This window comes from Sebastes umbrosus, chromosome 16, assembly GCF_015220745.1.
Source record: "Sebastes umbrosus isolate fSebUmb1 chromosome 16, fSebUmb1.pri, whole genome shotgun sequence".
Lineage (NCBI taxonomy): Eukaryota > Metazoa > Chordata > Actinopteri > Perciformes > Sebastidae > Sebastes > Sebastes umbrosus.
Window position 1 is genome coordinate 20940924 of NC_051284.1, and position 25242 is coordinate 20966165.

At 44.3% G+C, this 25242-nt stretch overlaps 1 long non-coding RNA gene across 1 annotated transcript; it reads right to left on the reverse strand.

Moving 5' to 3' along the window:
• Positions 1-238: 238 nt before the first annotated feature.
• Positions 239-20293, reverse strand: LOC119504112. The gene is made up of 3 exons (XR_005210513.1): positions 19544-20293; positions 2737-2779; positions 239-2017 (listed from the first exon to the last, which is right to left on the reverse strand). It is a non-coding gene; the product is annotated as an uncharacterized LOC119504112 (long non-coding RNA).
• Positions 20294-25242: the final 4949 nt, after the last annotated feature.

The following is a 25242-nucleotide window of genomic DNA, read 5'->3' on the forward strand; positions in this document are numbered from 1 at the left end:
CCCCTTAAAACTTTGATGCCCGCTATTCTGTCTTTCAGAGGTTGCAGCGGGGTAGCTCGTTGGGAGGAACGCTAAATATCACTACGAAGTTACGCTACATTTTGGCAAGTAAAAACTGGCATGGCCATTTTCAAAGGCATCTCTTGACCTCTGACCTCAAGATATGTGAATGGAAATGGGTTCTATAGGTACCCACGAGTCTCCCCTTTACTGACATGCCCACTTTATGATAATCACATGCAGTACAAAGGTGTTATTTTGGCCCATAATAAAATGGTGTGCTTGAATATTTCTGCATACTGGGGTCCCTAAACAGTCTTGGAATCACATAAATTGGGTATCACTTTAAAGCTGAGACTCTTGTGAATCCAATTAGCCCAATTGTATTCATGTGTGATTATGTTAGTCTTCATAGTAGCCATTTAGTACAGAGGGAACATTTTTTTGAATTTTACCTTACTATATAAAATTACCTTTGGTGACCTCTAGGATAATCACAGCCTCGTGAAACTGTACAACCACAAACTAGAGACCTAGAGCATTCAGAGGATGGATGGTTTTACTAGGTAGATTGATAATAAATGGGTTTCTGAGCAGTTTCCAGAACAGAAATGCTCACCATCCAATCACCGAAAAATGCAATTCTTGCAGAAATCTCCAAATGTCCAAAGTTTTTGATACCAAATCACAGCATGGCTTTTTTCTACGGTGTTCATCAATGCCTTACTGTCTTAATGTGGTATTTTGGAAGGATTATTTATCATTTTTAACAATTCTTAAGTGGTAAAAAAATGGTTAAGTTTAGCACCAAATCTGTGTAACAAATGGTATCAACCCAGACATTGCTACAACAACTTATGAAACATAATAGAACGTGGGAATGGCCATCATATACTTATATCATCCTGTTCTAAGCCCTGATGCACTTTTACAATTTATTTTTAATTACTTTCTTCTTAATGACTAGAATAACTTGACACAGTACTGAGCTGCACATCAAATTAATCTTCAGGTTCCCAGCTTTCAGATGATGTACACTACTTCTATGTGACATACTATACTGTTGACTTTTTATCTACCCCTGAACATCCCTCGTCCCCCACCCCTACCATTTTAGAGTGAACTACAAGATAGGAAGAGACACTCTGGGTCTCTATAGTATAGTGCAGTGGTTCCTAACCTTGCAAGATGAATCTGAGACGATAAACTCGACACTTGTGGCCCAACAGACATGTGAAAAAATGCAACACATAGTGACATTACTGACCATCTTCAGGCAATGTTGTATTAGAGGGCAGTGAATAAAAGCTACCCAGCCATTTTGCATGAGCAATATAGCAGTTTAACTTCTAAAAATATCTACGGAAAAGGTTTGGGAGGAGTTCCCGCTAAACAGTTCTGCGAGGTAAATTAAGCTGACAAACATCAAGCTCAAAAATCATACAGCTCCATCCTGACATCCTGTCAGCCTTCCCAAAAGAGTACTAAGCACCCCATCTGTTATGGCCTGCTCAAAGATAGTAGCTCGAGTGGAGTCATCAGTGTTAAGTTAAAACAAACACAGTAATTACCCTAATTAAGATCTGGCAGATTCCTTTAGATTAATAGTAGCCTGCATTAGATACTAGAGAGGGTTGATATCAGAGGAGGGAGAAAAGAGGCTTAGATGAGGTCAAGAAGAGGCGTAGGGAGGTGGGGAGAGACAAGTAAATGACAACTATTTTAAAAAAGGAACGAAAAAATAAGAGGACTTTTAAAAGGAAATAAGTTGTGACGAAGAGACGAGGAAGGGGAGGAGAGAGAGAGGAAGCAGTCGTGGTGAAAGCCGAATGATGGAGGAGGGCTTTTTTCGGCTGCACCAGGAGTAAATGGCTCTGCAGGCGGCTGTCACTCTGAGGGGCCAGCATGGGACGATCAGCAATGATGACGGGGGCACAGACCTGTGTCAAGATGCTGAACCCAGCTGTCAATCAAAGCACTCTGCCCTATGGGATGACAAGGATGGGCCTTAATCCTGCTGAGAGAGAGAGAGAGAGAGAGAGAGAGGGGGTGGGGGGGGGGGGGGGGGGGGGGGGGGGGGAGAGGAAAACAGAGGGAGAAAGTTGGTTGTGAGAAAGAAGCAATTATTCAAGAAATGTACTGATGTCATTTAACTTCATATAAACCCAACAGGTGATTGTGTAACCTCATGACTGTTCGGTAACAAGCGGGGAAAATTGCAGCTATTCACTTTTCAATGGAGCCAGCTATCTTGGGAAATGAAATATGTGATGTCCCTCTCCTTAGTAGGCAATATGACACTGTGTGAACTTGTCACTTGACGGCCAGAAAGGCCCGTATGAGTCATCCTCCAGCTATCTAGGACCGTAACCCTTCAGGCCTCCTGGGAACACGGAGGAATGACCAGAGAACCAGCACATTAGAACACAATAGAGAGAGAGACTCTATCCCACAGTCAAGTATTCGCTGGAGCTCCAGCAAGCTGTTTTCAATTAGCGCTCGCTGATTCTCAGTGTCGGTCTACCGCATCATTTCAAGTAAATGCAACCATAACTTAAAGCCACAATGTTTGGTTTGGCCATGAGGGGATCTGTGCTTCTCTCCTTTCTCTTGTCAGTGGAAGCCACCGGAGAAGTCCTCTAACATGCATTTGTGTTGTAGCCATCCCTTCAGACAAAGTCTTTCTTTTATGTTTTACAGTGATGTAATGTTATGAAAATGTAACACAAAACTCACCCACTCAACGACAGCAACCACCAGATGATAGGCAATGCCAATGCTGGGAAAGAGAATAAAACATGTCAATCTTTAAATCTGAATACATTTATACTTCTTTACATTTGTTTTCTTGGGAATGGGGCATGACTGCAGCAGTGCTTAAATGAGTAAGTGAAGTTTATTTGTACAGCCTAGTAATATCACATGCAATGTCTCAGTGGGCTTTGTACTGTATGTCTACAAAAGCTGTGGCTCCTGACCTACAGTCAAAAGTCTATAGAGGGAAAAACCCTGCAAAACAAATGTAGAAAACCATCTGAGACCCGCTGGATCGTGGGCGATCCCAATTGACTTCAGCAGGTTCAGTGCTAGAGTAAAGGTACAGATATCATATGAAACTAGAAAACCATAAGGAATCCATTGGTACCCATCATGGCGTGCTTGTTGGGAAGGAGGCTAAATAACGCTCCAAAGTTAGGCTAAATTTTGGTGAGGAAAAACTGGCATGGCCATCTGTCAAGGGGTCCCTTGACCTCTGACTTCAAGATATGTGACTGAAAATGGGTTCTATGGGTACCCACGAGTCTCCCCTTTACAGACATGCCCACTTTATGATAATCACATGCAGTTTGGAGCAAGTCATAGTCAAGTCAGTACACTGACACACTGACAGCTGTTGTTGCCTGTTGGGCTGCAGTTTGCCATGTTGTGATTTGAGCATAGTTTTTATGCTAAATGCAGTACCTGTGATGGTTTCTGGACATTATTTGTCATAGTTAGTGTTGGTAATTGATTCACAATAATACATATATAAATACATTTGCATAAAGCAAGCTTATTTGCCCACTTCCATGTTGATAAGAGTATTAAATACTTGACAAATCTCCCTTTAAGGTGCATTTTGAACAGATAAAAAAATGTGTGATTAATTTGTGATTAAAAATAATGCAGTCAGATATTTAACAGTTCATTGCCAGGGCTTCATCGGACTCATCTTTCAACCATAGCGTTGCACAAGTGAGTGTTTACACTCAAGCATCCCTCGACTTTACCAGTCTGGGTCACAATCCAAGAGGGTAAAGTGGCCAAAACCTTTGATCTCGAGATCAGCGTCTGAAACTTGTTCTTCATGCCAGAAATATTTGTATTTGTACATGCATGTACTTGTCTTTGTATTTGTGTATGTGGGCCTGACAGAGAGACAGACAGGTAGAGAGAAAGAGAGACAGTTAGGGACAGCTTTCAGGGGACACTGTGAACCAAGAGAAAAAGCCAATGATCTTTCGGGGGCCCAGATGTACAGTGTCCCTGAGGTGATCCGAGCTGTGACCTGACACTCCGGCGTCCCAGCATGCTCGGCAGATGTGGGTCAACTGACATCTGTTTCTCACTACAGCACTGGGCTCAGCTCAGCTCGGCCCGACCCAACCCTGCTGCCATATTCATCCTAATAACCACTCCCATAATCACCAGGGATTATTCTAATATTAGCGAGCACACACACACACACTCACACACACACACAGTGACTGCTCTGATTAAGGTATATAGTGCTCCATATGGTTTTTTGGAGGGTTTTTGGGGGGATTTGTATGTTTTTAGCCCTTCAGTGAAAAGCCTTGAAAAAGCCAGCTTAGAGGGGACTAAAGAGAGTCCGTGCATAAATAATATTGGAAAATAGCCTGAGCAGGGGTGTGTGGGGAGAGGGTGGGGGGGGTCATGCTGGGGTGAGATGTGGACTGCCAGCAGAGGTGCTCCGACAATGCATCGCGAGGCTGCCGCGCCGATATCTGGCCTTGAAGTTCGGCGTTGAAGGGAGACTAGCGGTGTGCTATTCTGCCTCCACAGAGGAGGGATTACGAACCAGTGACAGGATGTGTGAATCAAGATGGCACACTCACCACACAACAGGACTAGAAAGAGACACTGCAGGGGGCTGTCAAGACAGACCCAGAGTGAGCGGGGAGGATTACCATATAATGATGAAAGATGATGAAGACTGATGAATAGATTGTTGGCGCTTTAGCTATGGGGGAGGCGCGCTTCTGTGAGGAACTTGACATTTCAAGCGTGGATGCCAGAGCTTAGGATTTCCAGCGCAAAGACATTTTTTCTTCAGCTGTACTTATACATGTGATTGCTTGTTTTGTACATTTTCTTTAGCTTTATTTGCCGTCGTAAACTCATTACATTCCCAGCGTTCCTTGTGCTACACGTCTTTCTTTTTATATTGTGTGTGAAATCATCTTTCTTCCCCCTTTCTCCAGCTCTCTTTTTTTTTTTTTCTTAGAGGTCTATTTGTGGAAGTCATGGCCTGCTGGTGTTTACGATTCTCACTGGGCCCCTACTGCTGGTGTTTTTCACCGCACACACACGTACACACATACACACACAGTGGGTCCTTCCTGCTGACACTCAACTTCATTCTTTGCTGCAGCTGCATCTGTTGTCACCATGGAGACCTTGTTTATTACTTAACCCCCCCTGCTTACAAACACACACACACACATACACACACACACGCTATGACAGAGAAATAGGCAGGCTGCGTCTCCCTCTGTGTTTGATTTGGTGTTATAGGACCCATCGGATCACAGCCCCCAGCAAGCCCAGGCCCATATGCACAAACACACACACAGCAGTTGGCCTGGATGGATGCAGCAGGCCCATGCTAAACACAGAGCCATAAGCAGCACACTACCTAATCACCCCCAGGCTGGTCTGGATAATGACATTTGTTAAGGCTTTGACTCAACCTGCGTGAGTAAGGAGGCCGGTCTGGCTACTTTTCCTCTCACACATCGCTGATATAAATAGAAAAACTAATAGCAAATGATGCAGAACAAAGCATTTTGGTGGCGAGGCTCAACAATGAATTTTGCAAAAGTGTTGGGTGTGTTCATGCATCCGCGTGTGAGTGCAGAGGGCGTTAGTGAAAGGCCATCCTGCTTAGCAGGCGGCAGAATGCAGGCAGGTTTTTCACGAGACGGGGAATCTGTTATGCAACATGTGAGAGCCTGCTAATCTCGCCGAACAGCCTGCTCCTCCTGGCCACCTCTCGGCCCGTACACACACACTCGCACACCTCCTGGCCATGTTTCTAGCCATGCATGGCTACACACCCAGGTGGCCTTAATGGGTTTAAGAGCAGTCCTCCTGCGCTTCTGTCCAGACCTGAGCCCTCGTGTCTCCTGTCTCCGCATGTGACTGCATGTGAAAAAGTCGCGTGAGAGGTCGAGAAGCCAAGAAGTCGCCAACACGCACCATAGTGGTAAAGTGAAATGCGAAACAGCTTGAAATAAAGTGCCATTTTTGGATTTGTGTAGTGAAAGAGAGTGTACGTTGGTCAGCAGGGACTCAAACAAAGGCATTTAAATGTTATTATAAAACTTGGCAGGGTGACCCTTAGTGATTGATCTGGCATTTGGCAGCTGGTAAATATGGACGCCGTGTCTGCAGCTCCACAACTGAAGTAAAGGTCATTAGGTGACCTATTGGGGTCAGGTGGCCGCAGTCACTAAGCTAACTCTCTGCAGCATTACTCAGCTTGTTGGCATATGCTGACAGGCTCTCGGCTGAGTGGCTCAGCCTGCGACAGACGTGCCCATGTATAAACACACACCTGCATCCGCCGTAAACGCACAGCCAGAAGTCATGTCCAAGATGACCTCCCGGGGATTGACACCCTGCAGTCTGCTCTCATCTGTAATTCCCTGATCTCACATGTGCTATAAGGCTCCGCTGATGGGGACAGAAGTAGAGCAACCCTTACTAAAAAAGGCAGTTTATTCATGTGTGCTATTAGTATACTTCTTTTAAATTTAAAATAAGGGAGTATACTTTCAGTTTATTTTTTTATGTACTTATCAGAGAAATACTTAACAAAGTATTCTTGGCTCATACAGTACTGACAAGTATACAGAAAAGTCTAAGTATACTTGGCTTATACTTGTATTTAATCTTTTGATCAAGATATACTTAAGAAAATTATAAGTTAGTATACTTGTAGTATAAAAACTATTTAACTATAGTTTACGGAATATATTTCAAAGTGCACTTTCATAAACTATAAAGTGGGCTACAAGTATATACGAGTATAATTGCAGTATAAAAACTATTAAACTAGTAGTTTACTGAGAGTATACTTTAAAGTGCACTTTCATAAACTAAAAAGTGGGCTACCAGTATAAAACTAGTAGCTATAAGTGAAATACTTATACTTAAAGTATACTTTTATAAACTAAAAAGTGTATTGAAGTAGTTCACTTACAAGTATACAACTAGTACACTATCTGTATACTTATAGTATAGTTGCAGTATAAAATAAGACTTAAATGTAAACTAGTTGTGTACTCAAAGTTTACTATTCTTACACTTACACTAAAAAGTGGGCCAATTTAGTCCCAAGAAGTATTACGCTTACGCAGTACGCTTATAAGTATACTTACTACATAAAGTATACATGGGAAATATATACTTGAAATTTACTTAAGTATACTTCATAAAATAAACTTGAAGTATACTGCTTTTTCGTAAGGGAAGGCAAAAGACTATTATTATTCATTTAGTTTGACAGAGGAATAAAAAGTTCAGCTCATTAATCTTATCATTGTTCTGCAATGCCGAGCTTCATTCCAATTAGTTCGCCCTTTGACAACGTGAAAGAAACTAAAGTCATTCGCTGTGAGAAGTCAGCAAAGTGATAGAAGTGTAGGAATATTAACCAGCAGCCCAAACTTGCAGAGCACAATCACTACAACGCTGAGAGAGAGAGAGACGTTAAAAGTGGCTTCTTATCAGTAACAGTTCGGGCTTATTTCATTTAGTGCCCACAGCATTTCTTGCCATTTGGCCCTCGCTCCGTATTTGTGACAGCTTTGATGTGCTGCGAGGCTTCGGGGCCCTCTCCGCATCCACAACTGCAGCGCGGCGGCACAATAAATACTTTGATAACAGCACAATCTGTAACTCGAGCAAAAACAAATAACACAGCGGTCCTTACAAGAGTTCTTTTGTCAGGGTTTTGGTTCTGGATTCATGAACCGAACAAAACAATTGGTTCCAGATTGAGGCGGGCTTCTGTTCTCCCCAGGGGGATGATTTAAATATATCAGAGGAGAGAGAGGGAAGCAGGAATAACAGTGGAAATGGTGAGAGAGCAATTGAGAGAGGAGGAATGAGTGAAATGGAAAAGAATTCAGCCATGGGTAGCGTGGGAACATTTAAAGGGGATGGATGGATAGCTGGATGCAAGGATGGATGATAGATAAAGTGTATACAGTAAATCTAAATTTAAAATTAAAGAGACAGCATAAAGAATTCAGAGACAAAGCCTCCTTTGTGAACTCACACTAAGGTGAGACTCGTCTTTTGAATAAACAGTTTGAACTTCCTGTCACAAAGCGTGCAAACGGTTAGGAAGAGTGCTACCTTGGTGAGATTTCTCTCTCCAGTAACTCTTCATTGAATGTGATGATGTACAAGACTGAGAACAAAATGCCATGGGGAAATACCATTTGAACTGGTAGGACGGAATTTCCGAGTTCTCAGTTGGAAATTTCAACTGGAACGCCCCCTGAAGTCAGATTTCCGACTCGGAAAGTTGGACGAACGTCACCAACCCCAACCTCACGATCCAAGATGGTTGCATCAACAGTAAAAAAGCTTTTGTAATATACTGTTTATTAACACTTCTGTCTAACTTGCGTCTCATTAAATCAGTCATACACACAGTACTGTCCAACTTCTATCTGTGGGCGTGTTGCTACGGTGTTTGTATGCACAAAATACTGGCGTAATTCTGGTTATCAACTGGTATTTGCTAACAATGACAAACCTGGCTGGAGCAAAGCCCATTAAGTGTGTGACTTGTTTTACTGGAACGCAGTCAACTCGGGTGTGACGTCATTCCCAGCTCCGGCTTCCAATTTCCGAGGTAAACGGAACACAGCATAAACGGCACAGTTCAGTTTGTTGGAGTTTTTTTTGTTAAATATTTGACCATTTGTCGTTATCATTGTCATTTACAGTTTTATTGTTTTTTAGTTGAAGTTTGCTTGTCTTTTGTTCCCTTTTTTTTTGCTTTGGATTTGAATTAGGCCTACTTGTTTTCAATGTTATAATGAATTATTATAATGAAGTAGTGTTTTTGTTATAGACCCAGGAAGAGTAGTTTCTACCGTGATAGAAACTAATGGGGATTCTGGGTTAATAAGTAAATGAATTCACCTTTCGTCAGAGAAAAAGTGTACTGACCTCGTATAGACTACACAGTTCACCCACCATGATCTCACAACACTGTCTTTTGTACTATTTTTGGAAAGCTCCATCTGTATGTAGACAGCGAGCTAACTGGGTGTTTGAGGATGAGGGGTGAGTGGGGGGGGCGGGGGGGAGGGGTGTCATCGAGGTTATGCAGGGGGCATTTTCCATCCCAGATGTTTGGTTGAATCATGCATCACATTTAAAAGATTAACAGGAATTCCCCCATAACTCCAAGCCCCGCTCTCAACATTTAACGGAGCTTATTTTCCGTAGCGTAGTAGTAGTCTTGTAACATCAAAATTGGTCTATTTTCTTTCTTGTTTGTAGCGTAGAAGGAGAGAGGAGATTGACTTGATGTTAATTATGTTATAAGACTCTCGATTCTCTCTCTTACTTACACACGCGCACACACACTCTCCCTCAAGTGTGTGCTTCATTCTTGAGAGGATGTACCAAAAAGGACCTGGCAAGGGTTTGGCTAAGGTCCAGCTGCCTTCACAAACACACACAGGGCACACTTAGTCCCCATCTTGGGTGATTACACAGCCTTTCAAACTCATTTACACACACAAGCAGTCAAGCCGAAAACTAATTTGTCCCAACATACACAAATACAAGGATACACCGATGCACTGACACGTGCGCACTGACATTCTCATGCCCACACAGAGGATAAGAGAGGTGGAACAATATAAGGAGACAAATACACACACACGTGCATGCTCACACAAACCATATCCATGTCCAATCTCAATTCCAAATGGTGATAAGTGACAGTAATTTGACATGACAGCCATGAATTGTAGTATCAAACAATGTGAATCGGATGTCACAAAAGGACACCGCTGCTGCGGTGGATGTCAATCAACCAATCACCGTGAAGTCAAACTGAGATTCCATTGGATGATGAAAGAGGAAGTTTCGTCCTCCCTCTTCCTCCTCTTCTCCAACGCCTTCCTACCTCCTGGATTCAACACTGCACCCTCAGCCATTAGCCGAGGCAGTACCTGTTTGGTCGGCTAATTACTCATTATCAGAGTTTCAACTGGGCGGTGTGTGTGTGCCAACAGATGCAAACAGGAGGCTCTGCAGGAAGGAGGCTGCTGTCGACTGAGCATCCATGCAGGGCGCTGGGGGAATGAAGACAAACGGCTGCTGCTGTGTGACGTATAGATGACAGTTTGTGGAGCAGACAGACAGATAGAGAGAGAGATAGACAGTTACCCCAGTTGTTGTGTCCCAAAGATGTGTCCCCGCCCGGACCATCTGACACCTCTTCCTGTTTGGACATCAGGCCCCTGAGGACACACACAGCTGGGGACGGGACAAAGCTAGCTCCCTCTCTTTGCATCCACACAGTGTTGCCTATAAGGTCCCATATATCAGCCTGGTTGGTGACACATTCTCCTTTTCATGTGTGACCAGCAGTCACATGAAGGATGTAACAGCAGCTGTGTGAGGAACACACAGAGGAGCATCTGTATAAACGCACGGGTGTGTGAATATCTATATGTGTGCATGTTGTTGTCAGCCAAACAAGTTTTTTCTGACATCACCTTGTCATCTCTGTGAAACTATACAGTATCCAGAAAATGGCCGTGAAGGAGGAAGAAATGCAGCAAATCAGTGTAAAACCACAGCTGCATCTCTGAACAGTGGGAGTCACACATCTATAGAGATAAAAAAAGAGACAAAGCAAGGTCTCAACACCTGCTTTGTTTGAAGCAGCTGTATACAAATGGTATACTTTTCTCGTATCAGTTTGCTTTATGTTGGGATGTGAGGTAAGAATGTGTAAATCAAGCTGATACTTCCCGACGGCCTTGAATTGAGCTTGTTGGAAATACCCAAATACCACACTGTGCTGAACAAGCATAACAAATCCCATAATAAATCACATTACTGACTGTGTACAGCGTGTCATATACTGTAAATGTCATGACCAAAAGTAAGTACAAACACCCTGTACACATAATGTATTTTTGGCCGTATTTCATGGTTTGGGCCACTGGTTTAAATTAAGTGGAATCTTAATGCCACAACATACTGTGATATTTCAGATACTACTGACAACAGTTTAGGGAAAGCCATTTTCTGTTTCAACAAGACAGTGCCCTATAGCTGGGAATATTTGCGCTTTGACTCCAGCAAGTAACCGGACACCGACCAAGAAAAAGTCCGGCACATAATCCCAAGTAAAACAGTGAATTGTCATTGTCACGGTGCTAACCTTTGCCCTATAAGAGCAGGTTGTACACTGGCCACACACATTCTAGTTTCTAGTACATCCTGCCGGCACAATAGATCTGTAGCTCTAGTTGTGTAGCCCCAACATGTTCTCATCCCAACTCGTCACATACTGCCGCTTTGACACGCTCCTTGGCGTCACCAAAACCACTTAGTTACCCTTGGCATCACTTTAGGATTAGGCAACAATATAGTTTAGTTACATTTAGGGAAGAACATCATGGTTGGTCTTAAAACTACAGTGAAAATGCGGATAAACAGAAAGGCTATCCAGGCACTCCAAAATATCAAAATAAGTGGCAATGAGGAAGAGAATGTATCAAAAAGTCTTTATTGTAGTGGCTAAATTATTTAAAAAGCCAACATGTTTCACCCATCGTAGGTCTTCGTCAGGGCTTACAAACAAACAGACAAGGCGGATGTGGCCTCACCTATAAGGTATCAACAACCAATGGGAGGCAATCACATGATCATCATAATATTACAAAATGTTACAAAATATCACAAAGAAATAACACAGAAAAAAATATTCATGTCCATCATCAATGAAACTACACCGATGGATGTGACAAAGCCTTGATATAATGGGCCGGTTATGTTAGCATAGGGAGGACATGTGGGAATAGCATGCTAACAAACATAATTATTGGTAATTTAAGTATACATACTGTCATCATTCGCAGAGTTAATGAAATTCATTAACTCACTAACGCATTAATATATTCAATTCAAATAAATTTGTTGGTTATATTCAACTTCAATTGAACAAGTGGTTGTTGCATGAACTCCCAACTATCTTACCGGCTGGTCATTAGCATGGTCATGGGTCTGAACTGTCAAACAGGAAGTGAGAGCATCCAACGGGCTCTGTAGCAGAGGGAACTTAGAAATTACCAAGTAGAGTACAGAGGGGGGTTTTCATTGTTTCAGGGAATAGTCTTTACCAAAACAACCTATATTAGGCTGAGGGTAGGACATACCAGACTTAATAAAACACCGGCCATAATAAATAAAGAGCTGAGTCTAAAAAAGATTATTCAACATTAGATTAGGGAGACTATTCTTGGACTGATCAGAAGAGTTTCAGTGAAATATGTTTGGTTTAGGAGGTAGTTAACTCTAGTCCACACTCTAACATAGTAGGTGGCGGTAACGCACCTTAACGCTGGTTGCCACCCACCATAAAATCAAAAAAGAAGATGAACAACAACCTATATTGTACTATTACTGAGAAAACCTTCCAGAGTAGCTGCAGTTGACCAAAATTGGCATTTTGAAGGCTTCAACATCAAGTACACTGGTTTCATTTACTGTGCACTCCTTCGGCCTAAAGGTCTTCCTCTCAAACATTCATCCATTTTTTTGTGAGCCCAGCTTTCTCTCTTCAGTTTTGTCCATAATGGCAATAAACCAAAGTGAATCAGGTGCCTCAGTGAACGGAAACATGAGTGCTCTTTGTGAATTACCCTGATCCGACTGGAGTAGCCTACTTTCACATAAAATAAAATCTTGCCTAGTGCAGCTTTAAGAATATATGACCCTTAAGATGCCTGTCTAGATTTACAGCAGCATTTCCACCCATGTTCTTGTGTCAGCAAGCTTTGGTGCGATTCCACCCTTGGGCACTTTAACATTTAGCACGGCGTAGCATTTTATCCCAGCCACACAGGGTCCTCTGATAAGAGGAGAGGAGGCATGTGGTGCATTAGTGTAGCATCTTAGCCAGCCATGCTAGTAATTCCCCGCTTTGATATGAGCGAACCTGAGGAGGACCAGAGAAATATCTTAGCCAGCCATACCAGTTAAGCTAGCCTTGATATGGGACTAGACGTGCGTGGGAGATAGAGGAAGAAGCACAGAGACTCTTCATCTCTGGGCAGCAGGATTAGAATGTTTACCCGCTAATGTCTTTAGCTACGCTGAAGCAAGAAACACACACATACACACTCTAATAGACATAATGTAAATACTGTACATAGATGAAAGAACAGACATGTGTTGTGCACGCATAATTTCACATACATAAATACAAAATATAGACTCGTATGGATCCAGTACGTTCAGCTGGCCTGGCCTCGCTTTGTGTGTTTGTGGGTGCTGAGGTCTGCACCCATCTGCTCCTGTGTGTGTGTAATCTGCCTCAGACAGGCTACAGCGCTTAGAGGGGCCAGACTGCAAACACTGCACTGGGATGAGACACCTGCCACAGGGCTAAGACCAGAGCCCTGACGCACAAACACACACAGATGGAGAGGCCACAGTTACCACGGACAAAGCAGCCACTCGATTACTGCCCGAGCGGTGTGACATTCAGGTGTTTTTGTACCGTTTAAAACCAGATTTTACATTCGTATTTCCTGCGGTGTGTGGATTTTCTGTCCCTATGCTGCAACCATCCGTCCTAATTGGTTGGTATTAATCGTCCGCGGAGGAGGCACGTTTGACAGTTCCATAACTACAGCGTTCAAAATGCTCCTGGTGAGGAGGGAAAAAAATCTCTACTTATCCTCGTCTTGAAGTCTAGCTTTGAGCATCTGCTGTCAGAGTGTCACGTCTGAATTTAGCAAATGCCCAGGCACGAGGTGGCTGCGTTCTAAATGCCCAATGCTCAAAGGAGTGTCTGTCGTGCCGCGGCTCGGCGTGCCAAATCAGAGCTGGCTAGGAGCTCCCTATAGGCGAACAGATGGCCATTACTATCATTTATAACTTATTAGGGCCTATAATCCTACCTGCGTCAAACACGCCCCGACGCTTAGGGTTTTTTTTTTTTTTTTTTTTTCGCCTCATTTAAAACTGCCAGAAAAGTCCTCATCACGATTTTCTGTGTCTCTCTCTATCTCTCTCTGTATTTTTAATCTGCAAACTGCGTGGTTGACACATATGTGCAGGGATAATACGATATAGGGTTATCTTTCCTTTAAATCAACAGTCAACAGATTGCCCCACGATGGTGCAGATCTGGAGGCTGATAGTACTGGATGGAAACGCAGGCGCAGCATGCGGTAATTCTCACCAACTGTAAAGGAGAGTCATACACAATCATATTTATTTCCATAACATTTCGCCTATATACTGCAATCATAGCAACAATAAACAGCTCTTCATTTGAAATCATCTGTTGCGAGCTCATATTACAGTAATGACTGAGTTCTTTGGATTGATTTTTAAGAGGCACATATTTAATAAAGTGCTGATGGCGTGCCACGGTGATAATTCACATCCTGCTGGATATCTGCGTCCTATAACAAAGTCCTTCCTCCTACTTTGTCAGTCTGGCTCCACAGAGGCAATCGTCAGTGATGCCTCACATTCACCACCCAAGCAGGTGTGGGCATTGACGTTTCTGCTGTGAACAGGCTGCATCTGTCATGTGGCAAAGCAGAAATAGCTCCAATCAATGTCCCCCTCGGACACACACACACACACCTACATACACATGCTACACTCGCACACACACACACACACACACACACACACACACACACACACACACGGCACCGCTGTTCTCCATCCAGCAAACAAGGATGGAACAATCATTGTAAACCACCCCGGCTAACAGCGAGCGGCGATCGATCGGCGAGTCAACGCGGCTGTTGCGTCCTCCTCAAACTTCACTCGGGCTTCAAAATAATCACAACCTAGATAACCTAGATAAGGCCGGAAAGATCCCGAAACCTTTGACTCGATTCCTCACCTCCCATCTGTCGCCATTTTGCAGCGGCTACTTTGTTGCAGCCATTTTGTGTCCCTGCCATTTAGCACTCTATTGAGCTTCAGCTGGGGATGCCAAATGGCGCGTGTGAAACCCACCCCCCCCGCCCACCCCTCCATCATTTGTGACCGTTTGGATGACAGACAAATAGATGGGCAGACACACAGGCAGACAGAGAGACAGAAGGAAGGCAGATGACTGGCTTTGATGAGCTTTGTGGGGATGTGTGCGGAAAGACAGACAGACAAATGTGTGTCGGCAAACAGACAGACAGATAGACGGACAGAAGGTATGTATATACATGTGTGTTTGTGTGCGTGCGTGTGTGCGTGCGTGCGTGCGTGTGTGTGACAGTGTGTGAGCGGATGTCAGACCAGGTTGTGTGTTCCTGCAGTGGCAGAGATGAGAGGGAGAGAACAGGAAGCTGCTCTCCTGGAGACAGATGGACTGCCATGCTGTGGACACACACACACACACACACACACACACACACACGGAGAGTGACACACAACAGTACAGCCAACAAGAGAACATATCAGAGCACGACTGCTGAAAACAGGAAAACACACCAACATGCTAGCCTAAACAGGCGTCGCAATGCACACGCGTCACATTTCAGGAAAAACGGATGAGATATGCAAACAAAACTATACGCGCCAAACTTCACTCATCAGTATGAGCCGCATCCAGTGTCTCTTGACTCTACAGCAGACCTGGAACCCGGAACCGGCCCTCTTGATGTTCTGCCTGGCCCAGGAGGTCTCTAACAAACCACACAATTTGACTTACGAAGCTAAAAAAACAGTAAAGAAAATACCTTTTATTTTGAAACGCTTGTGTATCGTAAGTGTGCTTCTTCCTGTCACACTTGACATTGATGTAAATTGATGTGAGTGATGTTTGAAGTGGAGTCACCTGCTGAGGCGGCACGTCTATAATAGGTCATGGACTGCAAAGTATTTTTTCAAGGAGCTTAGTTTGCAACCAACATGTGGCTGTATTCAAAGACTACAACTTGAGCCGTCACTTCGAGACACAACATGCGGAAAAATACAGAAACCTATCTGGAGATGAGAAGGTGAAGACAGCCGAGGGATTGCTAAGCTACAAAAGCAGCAAGGACTTTTTACAAGGCTGCATGCAACGAAAGAAGGAAATGTAAGAGTTAATGTTAAGTTAAATGTTAAGTTTTGTTAATGGAAACATTACTACCCTGTAAGGTTCAAAGCCTCCTGCATATAATGTAATTTTCTTAATGATATGCTGTTTGAAGTGATTTTCAGTATAATTAATGCTGAAAAATAAGTGCACAGTATGTTTTCTTTAATCTTTTTTTAATCTAGTGATAAAATAGAGGTTACGTCCGACATAATTTGTTTGGCCCCCGGCAACAATCTGGGTTCCTCATGTGGCCCCCCGGGAAAAATAATTGCCCACCCCTACTCTACTGAGAACTTCTTCCCATGGTTTAATCAAGGAGCTGAGCCTCGCTTGACGAATTCATTGCAAGTTTCTTTGCATAAAATCTCAGCTAAACACCTAAAAGGTAAAATCCACAATGAATACAGTGAGACGCTCACTGACAAACATACATGACACACTCACGCTCATAACAGGTGTTAATCCCGCCAGCCTCAGGTATGTGGTGACAACCTCCTCACACCCAACTCGAGAGCTCTGGCGGATCCAGGCTACGCCAGGTTGTCACACAGGATGTGTTGAGTGTACACACACACATATACACACGTCCTGCTTCTTCCCTCCACTTTTTCCCTGTCTGTCTTTTGAACACACAGGAAAAAGGAAGGAACAAGAGAGCGAGGGAGTCGAAGATGAGAGAGTCTTCACAGACACCGACTCCAGCAGCGACAACAGCAGTATCACACCGTGTGTTTGGGTGTTTTCTGCGAGCGTCTGCGAATGTGTGTGTGTGCCCGGGCGGGCGCGTGTGTTAGGTGTGTTTCACAGGATTGCCAACACATCTCCTCGCAGCGAGAGCCCTATAGGAACAGAGACATCTGTGGAGTGAAAGGACGCCAGCTTGCATGGCCGTCTCTGGAGAAAGAAGAGGACGGGAGGAGGAGGAGAGGATGAGGAGAGGAGTAGGGAGAGGAAGAGGAACGGGCAGGAGGATGGAGGACAGTCGGCAGGAGCTCCAAACCTTGTCTGTCAGCCGATAATTAGAGGAGTCCTGTCTAGTTTAGACGGAGATGGAGATGTTTAATCTGAACAAGTTGCTCAATCGAGTCCTAAAGTAGAACAAGTGGCAGTCAACTTTAAATTGTTTCCTACTTTTTCAAGTCAAAATCAAGTCATATAATAACCGTAATTCACAATATATATTCTTTGTATTTCAAAACTGCCCTTGAAACGAAAGGATTAACTATTGGTTATCCCTTCAATTGATATGTTTCTGTCAGTTGTATTAAAAAAAAACCTCTTCAAAAGGTGTTAAATACAGGATTGGGAGCATTTCTATTGCCTCTCAACGTCTCTCAACATGGCGACGGCGAGCCAGGTGGCTGAAGCTAACGATGCTAACAACGCTAACACTGCAAACAACGGCGAAAGTGCTGACAGAGTGAACACTGTTAACCTAAGGGTGGGTGCTACGCTTCCGCAATGGCGCCGTCGTTCGGGATGGTGTTACCAGCTGTGACCGCCGTATGAGAGCAGCTGGCCTGGCTATACACACTTTAATAGTCTACTCTATCAAAAAAGTAAGCACAACTACAAGCCAAGTATACCTTTCTATAGGCCTATAAGCCAAGTATACTTGGACTTTTCTGTATATTTGTCAGTATGAGCCAAGTATACTTATGTATACTTTAGTTAAGTATATCTCTGATAAGTACATAAAAAGTAAACTGAATGTATACTCTCTTATTTTAAGTTTAAAAGAGGTATACTAATAGCACACTTGAATAAACTTCTTTTTAGTAAGGGTATGTCAACAAAGCGAGGAGAAGCTCTGATTACAACACACACAGAGGGAGAGCAACTTCATTCTCTGCTCAGGTAGACATTACTCCTCTATATCTTTACATAGACGATAGTTGTTTACTGCCATATTAATGCTCTGGATATCCAATTTAGCACCTTTACGATTAATATTCTTTCAGTAGTCTTTGATGTCATACTCCTAACCCACCATATTGAGTTGATGATGAGTGAGCTGAGCAAATAATTAATGTGGTTTTGTGGTGATTCACGTCTGTGAGCACATAAACCTTGGGCGTAAAAGTAATACCATAAATAAAAGTATTGGTAATGTCCATTTGAATAAGAGCAGCGAAAAAAAAAAGTTTACAAGTGCCCCCAGTGAATGTCAGCAGATCAGCGAATAGATATTGGAGATGTTGGCCTTCTTCATCAATTCATCCGTAACCCTGCAGCCAGGGACCTCTGCCGCAAATGGAGTTGATGACAATACAAGCAAATGTCCTCCTTGTGTGTACAAGCAAGTGCACTCAAGCAGATGTGCGCCGCAGACCTTGGGAGTATGAGCCAGGGAACAGGACACAGGTGCACCTGCTCTCTGCTCTCGACAAAAGGTCAGCCAAATTCAAAGAGGGATGCAGCCTTCCGGTGTTTGTGTGTAAGCGTGTGTGAGCCAGTGCAAAAGATTGAAAGTGTGAGTGACTATTTATAGTCTGAATATGTACAGTAAATATCTATTAACCTCTATTATTTGCAGAATTAGTGCCGCAATGTATTCCCTGCAGCTCATCTTTTTCCTGTAACTATCCTCGCCGCAGACTTTTTTTTTTTTCTAAATAGCCATCATTGCCACACGTGGCTCCGCGTCGGTTGCCAAAGTGCATTTCCAGCGATCTGAGCAGGTATACAGGAGAAAACATGTGCAGGCGGATCAGTGCCAGAAGAGACAGAAGGTCCGCAATGATGTTTCACTACATAGATTATGCAGATACCGCGGTCAGAACCAGGAACAGACAGAGAGAGAGAGGGAAACGTGGGGAGAGGGGGAGGAAGAGAACGCGAGAAAACAGACAGAGATGGTGAGTGGGGCGACAAACGAACGCAGACGGAAAGAGAGGACGGAGATGGGAGCGAGCACAGAGAGAAACGGAGCAAGTGTAAGCATGAGAGGGAGGACATGAGAGACAGAGAGAGGGAAGTGAAGCAGGGAGGGGTGTGTGCAGGCTACAGCTGGCAGAGGGATTCCCAGAGCCAACTGCCAGTGTAGAGGAGCTCCTTAACAACTTCACAGGACTCTCAGAAAGGAGCTTTAAAGTGGCCACATGGCCTGGCCAGCACAGCAGAGCAGAGCAGCAGGCTTTACTGGGGCTCTGCACACACACACACACACACACACACACACATCCGTGCACACGCATTCATACACACACAAGCTCAAACAAGACTCAGCCCGCCAGCTGCTGACAGGGACAAGAGTGTCCAGAGCGATAAATCTGTGAGCATGTGTGTGTGTGAGAGAGAGAGAGAGAAAGGGGGGTTAGGCAAGAAATAGCAAAAGAGCAAAAAGCCTTACACAGAAGTCAGTTTACAGCATAACAGTCACAGATTTGCATGAAAATGTGAAGTTAGCCATCAAAGCCGCTTCTTCAATATTTGCCGTACCTGCAGACCCTTTCATCTGCTCCTCTTTGCACAAAACAGGAACATAAATTCCTACAACTGCTGTCCTCCTCCTCCTCTTCCTCTGTACCTGCAGCACGCCTCCAGGAGTGAAAACATGTGGCACATGCTGTTCAGCAAAAGCAGCTTTGCCTTTTTCGCCGTTTGATTCCTCCGATAACAGCGAGTAGCGGCTGATCATCAAATGTTTTCGACGAGTTAAGCCTCGTAATTTGGGGAGTCGCCGCTTGATCCTTTAAATGCTCGGTGCAAAGTAGAAATTGGTTCATTCGTATGCTCGATTGTCATTATCCCTCTTTTGAGCTGAACTTTGAGGAAGGGATGGAAAGGGGAGGAGGCCACTGGATGAGATGCCATCACACACCCTAACTCTGTGTGTGGCGGGACAAATATCTCCCTCAGTTGCTTTCTCTTTCTCACACCTCCACTGGACGCTTGTCTGTCCGGATCAGCAGAGTATGTTTTCCAGGGGTTGTTCAGCGACAAAGCTTTTTTTTCAGTCGGGATCGCGGTCTTCCTTTTTTTTCCCACCATCACTATGCTAGACCACCGCTATACTAATGGTGGGGCATTAGCATTTCAAGGAGCCTCCATTAAGGAGGGCAAGAAAAGCTGCTCTCAGCGGGGGGAAATCCATTTTGTCCCAGGCTCCAACATCTGCTGCAGCCGTCCCAGCCAGAAGGACGCTCGGATAAAGCCGAAGAGCCCTCTGATTTACTGTAATGACAGACAGACAGATAGACAGGCAGAACGGATGACCATATGCGGAAGCGAGGGAGAAAGAGGAAAAGACAAAAACAACTTCTGTCTCACTGTCTGTCATTTTCTGGTGCTTTCTATGTGCATGTGTCGTCGGCGGCGGTGGTGGTGAGGAGGGGGGTCATGGGAAAGGCAGGTTGCCAGATTAAGCTCTGCTGGGTGAAATCCTTTATGTCCAAAGTAGTGTGCAAAATAAAAAAGAAATAGAATGCCAAAATATCATAGAAAAACTATTATAATAACAGTTTAAGAGTAGTGGTGAGAAGACATCTGTGGTCATAATGAGAGACGCTCACAGACTGGTTGTCATCTGGTCCCACATAATGGCTAAAAAGACCTGGACCAAAAGGAAGACAAGTCAAAGAGAGTGGCAGAGAGACGCAGGGCCTTGATCCCTGCCCCATCTGTCCTGCTACTCCCTCTATCTCATTCATCCCTCCCACTATAGTGGTCTCCTGTTTGCTTTAGTCTAAACCTACTAAGTCCTGCACCGTCCTAAAGCCTGAACAGCACGGAGGTGAGCTGAGTTGCACCCAGGACCAACTGCGAGTTGAAGCCTTTAAGGCCCTGACACACCAAGGCGACGGTCAGCCGTTGGACGAATTCAGGCCGTCGGTGAGCAACTGTCGGCCTAGTTTTTATGGTGTGTCCCGCCGATTCAGCATGTTGAATCGAGTCCATTGCTGAGAGAAATCACTTTGATGGCTGTTCCTTTTAAGCCAATCAGTGCACAAGAAGAAAAACGGATGTGAGGAAAGCAAGCCAACGAGTAAAGTCAAGAGGGCGCACACAGAAGGCTCTTCATTTTTCATCTTCGTCTCTAATCATGTATGTATCATAACAACGGCTTGTATATCAGCTGTCCTCGGTCTTCCGGTTTACCTTTTTGAATGACGAATACAGACTACCGCCACCTGCTGGTGTGGAAAGTTATTCCCTTTCGTGCTGGTGCAGAATTTACGTAGTAGTTGGCAGTTGGCTGTCGTATTTGCGGTGTGTTTGAGCGCATCTTTTTGGTCAAGACACAGGCGATGTGAGGCAACGCAACAGGCAAGGTGACGCAACAGGCGAGGTGACACAACAAGCGACGTGACACAACAGGCGAGGTGACACAACAAGCGACGTGAGGCGATGTGAGGCAACGTGAGACAGCGCAACTTGGTGTTGTGGGGCTGGGCCTTTAGAAGACGGACGGACAGATATAGTCACACAGAGAGAAACAACACCAGCAGAAACTTGAGGTCAAAGCAGGACAAGAATATGTTTTTTTTAACTTTGTAATAACTCATGTAATATAATGACACTCTGCCCTTCTAATGACAGAGTATGTTGCAATTACATGACCTTTTTTCTCCACCCAGATAGAACGTTTGTGATGTCATGGCGCCACAGCGCAGATATTTTTATGTTCATCTGCGTAGAGAGCACGCTTGATAATTCTCAGGGATGAATGCTGCAGCCATCGTCGCAGACACTTAACAACCTCTGGGTTGCTGTGACACCACTGTGATGGATAATGACTGTTGCCACGCACCAAAACAAAAAACTCACTCCAGCTGATAAACACTGTATTTTTTTATTTTCACAGCGGCATATCTGACTGTTTGGCCGGATAAGTCGCGCAAATGCATCTGTCTCTGCTCTGTATCGCCTTCTAGGAGTAAAGATACAGATACAAAGTGTCTGCTGGAGTTTAAACAGATGGAGGGCCTCTACTGGGAAGGGGCTTTGAAAGAGTTTTCACCCCTAAAAAAAAGCACAGCTCGTCTTAACAAGCCATTTATTCTCATATTCAGTCTTAAAAGCTTGGTCTCATTTAGAGACAGAACAATACCCGCTGTTAGAGGTAATTGTTTCCAAAGCAGTTTCGCGTCAAAAATGGGTGAAAATATGTTCAAGATATTACTTGACCTCGATAAAATCTTGAAGCAATTTGATACGTATTGGAAACAAACTGAAATTATCTGCTAATTAGCTTTTGGATGATTGTTTTTTATTTGTTCTGGGAAAAAAGATTTTAATATTCTTTAATGGCTGAAGATATTTTTCCCCACTGCACAAACACACACACACACACACGCACACAAGCAGCGTGATCGGCCCAAACAAGTCTGTCAAGGAGAAGCGGGGCGTTGATGTCATCAAGCCCGAGCCCGGTGCATCACGTCTGTGGCTGACCCGGTGATGTCGCCTGCGGTGAGCACCTGGCTGCTTTCACCACGAGAGAGCCATTACATGTCAGAAGGGTGTTTAGAGCGCACCGTCATTACAAACACACACATACATACATACACACACAGGCAGCAGCTGGTGTGCAACTCCAACTGGACAAAACAATAAAACTTGGAACATCACAATGTATTGGATGGTACAGAAACCTGGTACATTTGGAAAGAGCTCTTTATCTGTCTGTCTGTCTGTCTGTCTGGCACCACCCAGTCTCGGCTGCGATGCCACAGCGTTTACGCCGCACCAGCCTGACTGATGCTTTTTACTCTGTGTGGTCCGGACGTAAGTCATCCAGGCCACTTGCTTCGCTCTGTTTACTAGTGGGTTACTTCTTCTACACACACACACACACGTCATCTCCCACTCTGTCTCCACAGGTCTGAGCTCCATCACTCCTAACAATTATCTTTGGTGTTAGCTCACAGTATCGGGCACCTCCGAGTCTGGGGCTGAAAGCGCACGCTGGCGTCGAGATGTGTTTACAAGAACTGGGGGTAAAGTGTGTGTGTGTGTGTGTAAAAGAAAAGAAAAGTGCATGAGAAGTGCGAGCAGAAGGCTAGCTTATAGTGTGCTACAGTCAGCAACACTTTAAAAGGAAGGCTTGTAGTGCTCTTCCTCGCTACCAGATCATGTTCAGTGTCTACACACACAGAGACACAAGATACACCACACACACACATACACTGAGCCAGATGGACAGCAGTGCTAAGGCTTAGTTTAATGACAAAAGGACCCTCAATCTGGACACGGATTTATCACTCACTTTAAAGTCCATCTGCGAGAAGTTTGGACTGAAAACACAACTGCTCAATCTCGCCCTGCCTTCCTCGGCTCGCGTTTGAGCAACTTAGCAACTCTCGCACTCGCTGAGTCCCATACCTCTCCTGCATCTGTAACAAATCCCAATGATAAATGTTTGAAGACAGGGGGGGGTTGGTTGGGAAAAAAAAAAAAAAGAGAGAGGACGACTCAGATTCTCAGCCCGGTGGCGATATGATAGAGGAATGCGACCATAGGCTTTTATTTCCTGGGTTTTTAGTGGTGTCCAGGGGCCTGGCAGCATGTGGGGTGGGGTGAGGGGAAGCTGGGAGGCAGATAGACAAGAAGAGTGACAGCACGGAGATAGACTAGCTACCTATTTATAGCCCGGGCCATCTGCAGAGCTCCCTCTTGTCTTTGGTCATCCTGTTCACAAAGGCTTGGAGGCAGATTCCAGCAGCCCAGCGCCCAGCCGCTCCATTCACTATTCATTCCAGAGCCGGCAGCACCATATGGATCCGGCCCCACTGCTGGGCCCTGGCCGGCCTGTTTCTCCCTCTCTATCTCTCTCTCTTCAGATTGACGTGGTAATGAAGCCTGGGTGGCTTTGCAAAAAGCGCTCTCCTTTCTTTTTACCCCTCTTTCTCCCTGTGTCTTTCCCCTCTTCTCTCTCAAAGACGGCAGGCTTGAGCATGACCGGACACCCCCTCCTCTTCCTCCTACCCTCCTGTTCTCTTCCTATTACTCTCCCTCCTCCTTCTCCTCCTCCTCCTCCTCCTCCTCTTGCTGTTCTCTCCTTCTGTCTTTCTTTATAAGCAGCCCAGACACTCCTCTCCTCCCTTTACCCACCCTCAGACATTCAAATGATCTCATTTCATTCCCTGACACCTGTGAAGAGCTAATGTGACCTTAAGTGGCCGAGATGTTCTGTTGCCAGTCTCACTATCACCATCAACACTGATACATTATTACCAGGGCTGTCAAAGTTAACGCAATAATATTAGTATATAATTCAATACAATAATTCAGTTTTATTCAGATTGAAGATACTGGTATCATATGAAACTAGGAAACCTAAGAAATCCATTGTTACCAACCATGTCATACTAACTTGTCGGGAAGGAGGCTGAATAATGCTCCAAACTTGTGCTTAATGTTGGCGAGGAAAAACTGGCATGCCCATCTTCAAAGGAGTCCCTTGACCTCTGACCTCAAGATATGTGAATGAAAATGGATTCTATGGGTACCCACGAGTCTCCCCTTTACAGACATGCCCACTTTATGATAATCACATGCAGTTTGGGGCAAGTCATAGTCAAGTCAGCACACTGACACACTGACAGCTGTTGTTGCCTGTTGGGCTTGAGTTTGCCATGTTATGATTTGAGCATATTTTTATGCTAAATTCAGTACCTGTGAGGGTTTCTGGACAATATTTGTCATTGTTTTGTGTTGTTAATTGATTTCCAATAATAAATATAAACATACGTTTGCATAAAGCAAGCATATCTGCTCACTCCCATGTTGATAAGAGTATTAAATACTTGACAAATCTCCCGTTAAGGTACATTTTGAACAGATAAAAAATGTGCGATTAATCACAATTAACTATCTATACATTGAAGTAGCAATCAGTCAAACATTTTTTGTTTTATTAATCATCATCGTGTCACATGTCAGCACACAGATTGGATACTCCCGGACCACACATCCTCTTTTTTAGAGCTCACATCCCCTTTCCAGCTTGACCGTCTCACATGAATGAGGCCAAACTGGCAATAAAGCGGAAATGGAATCAGAGAAGGGGATTCCACACAAGGAAAATGTTAATGATGCTACAAAGCGCAGCCCCTTGGGGGAAATAAGAGGACTGTGAAACTAAACCCAAACAGAGCTTCTGTCAGCCTCCCTCTGTCCCACTTGGTCCTTTTAGT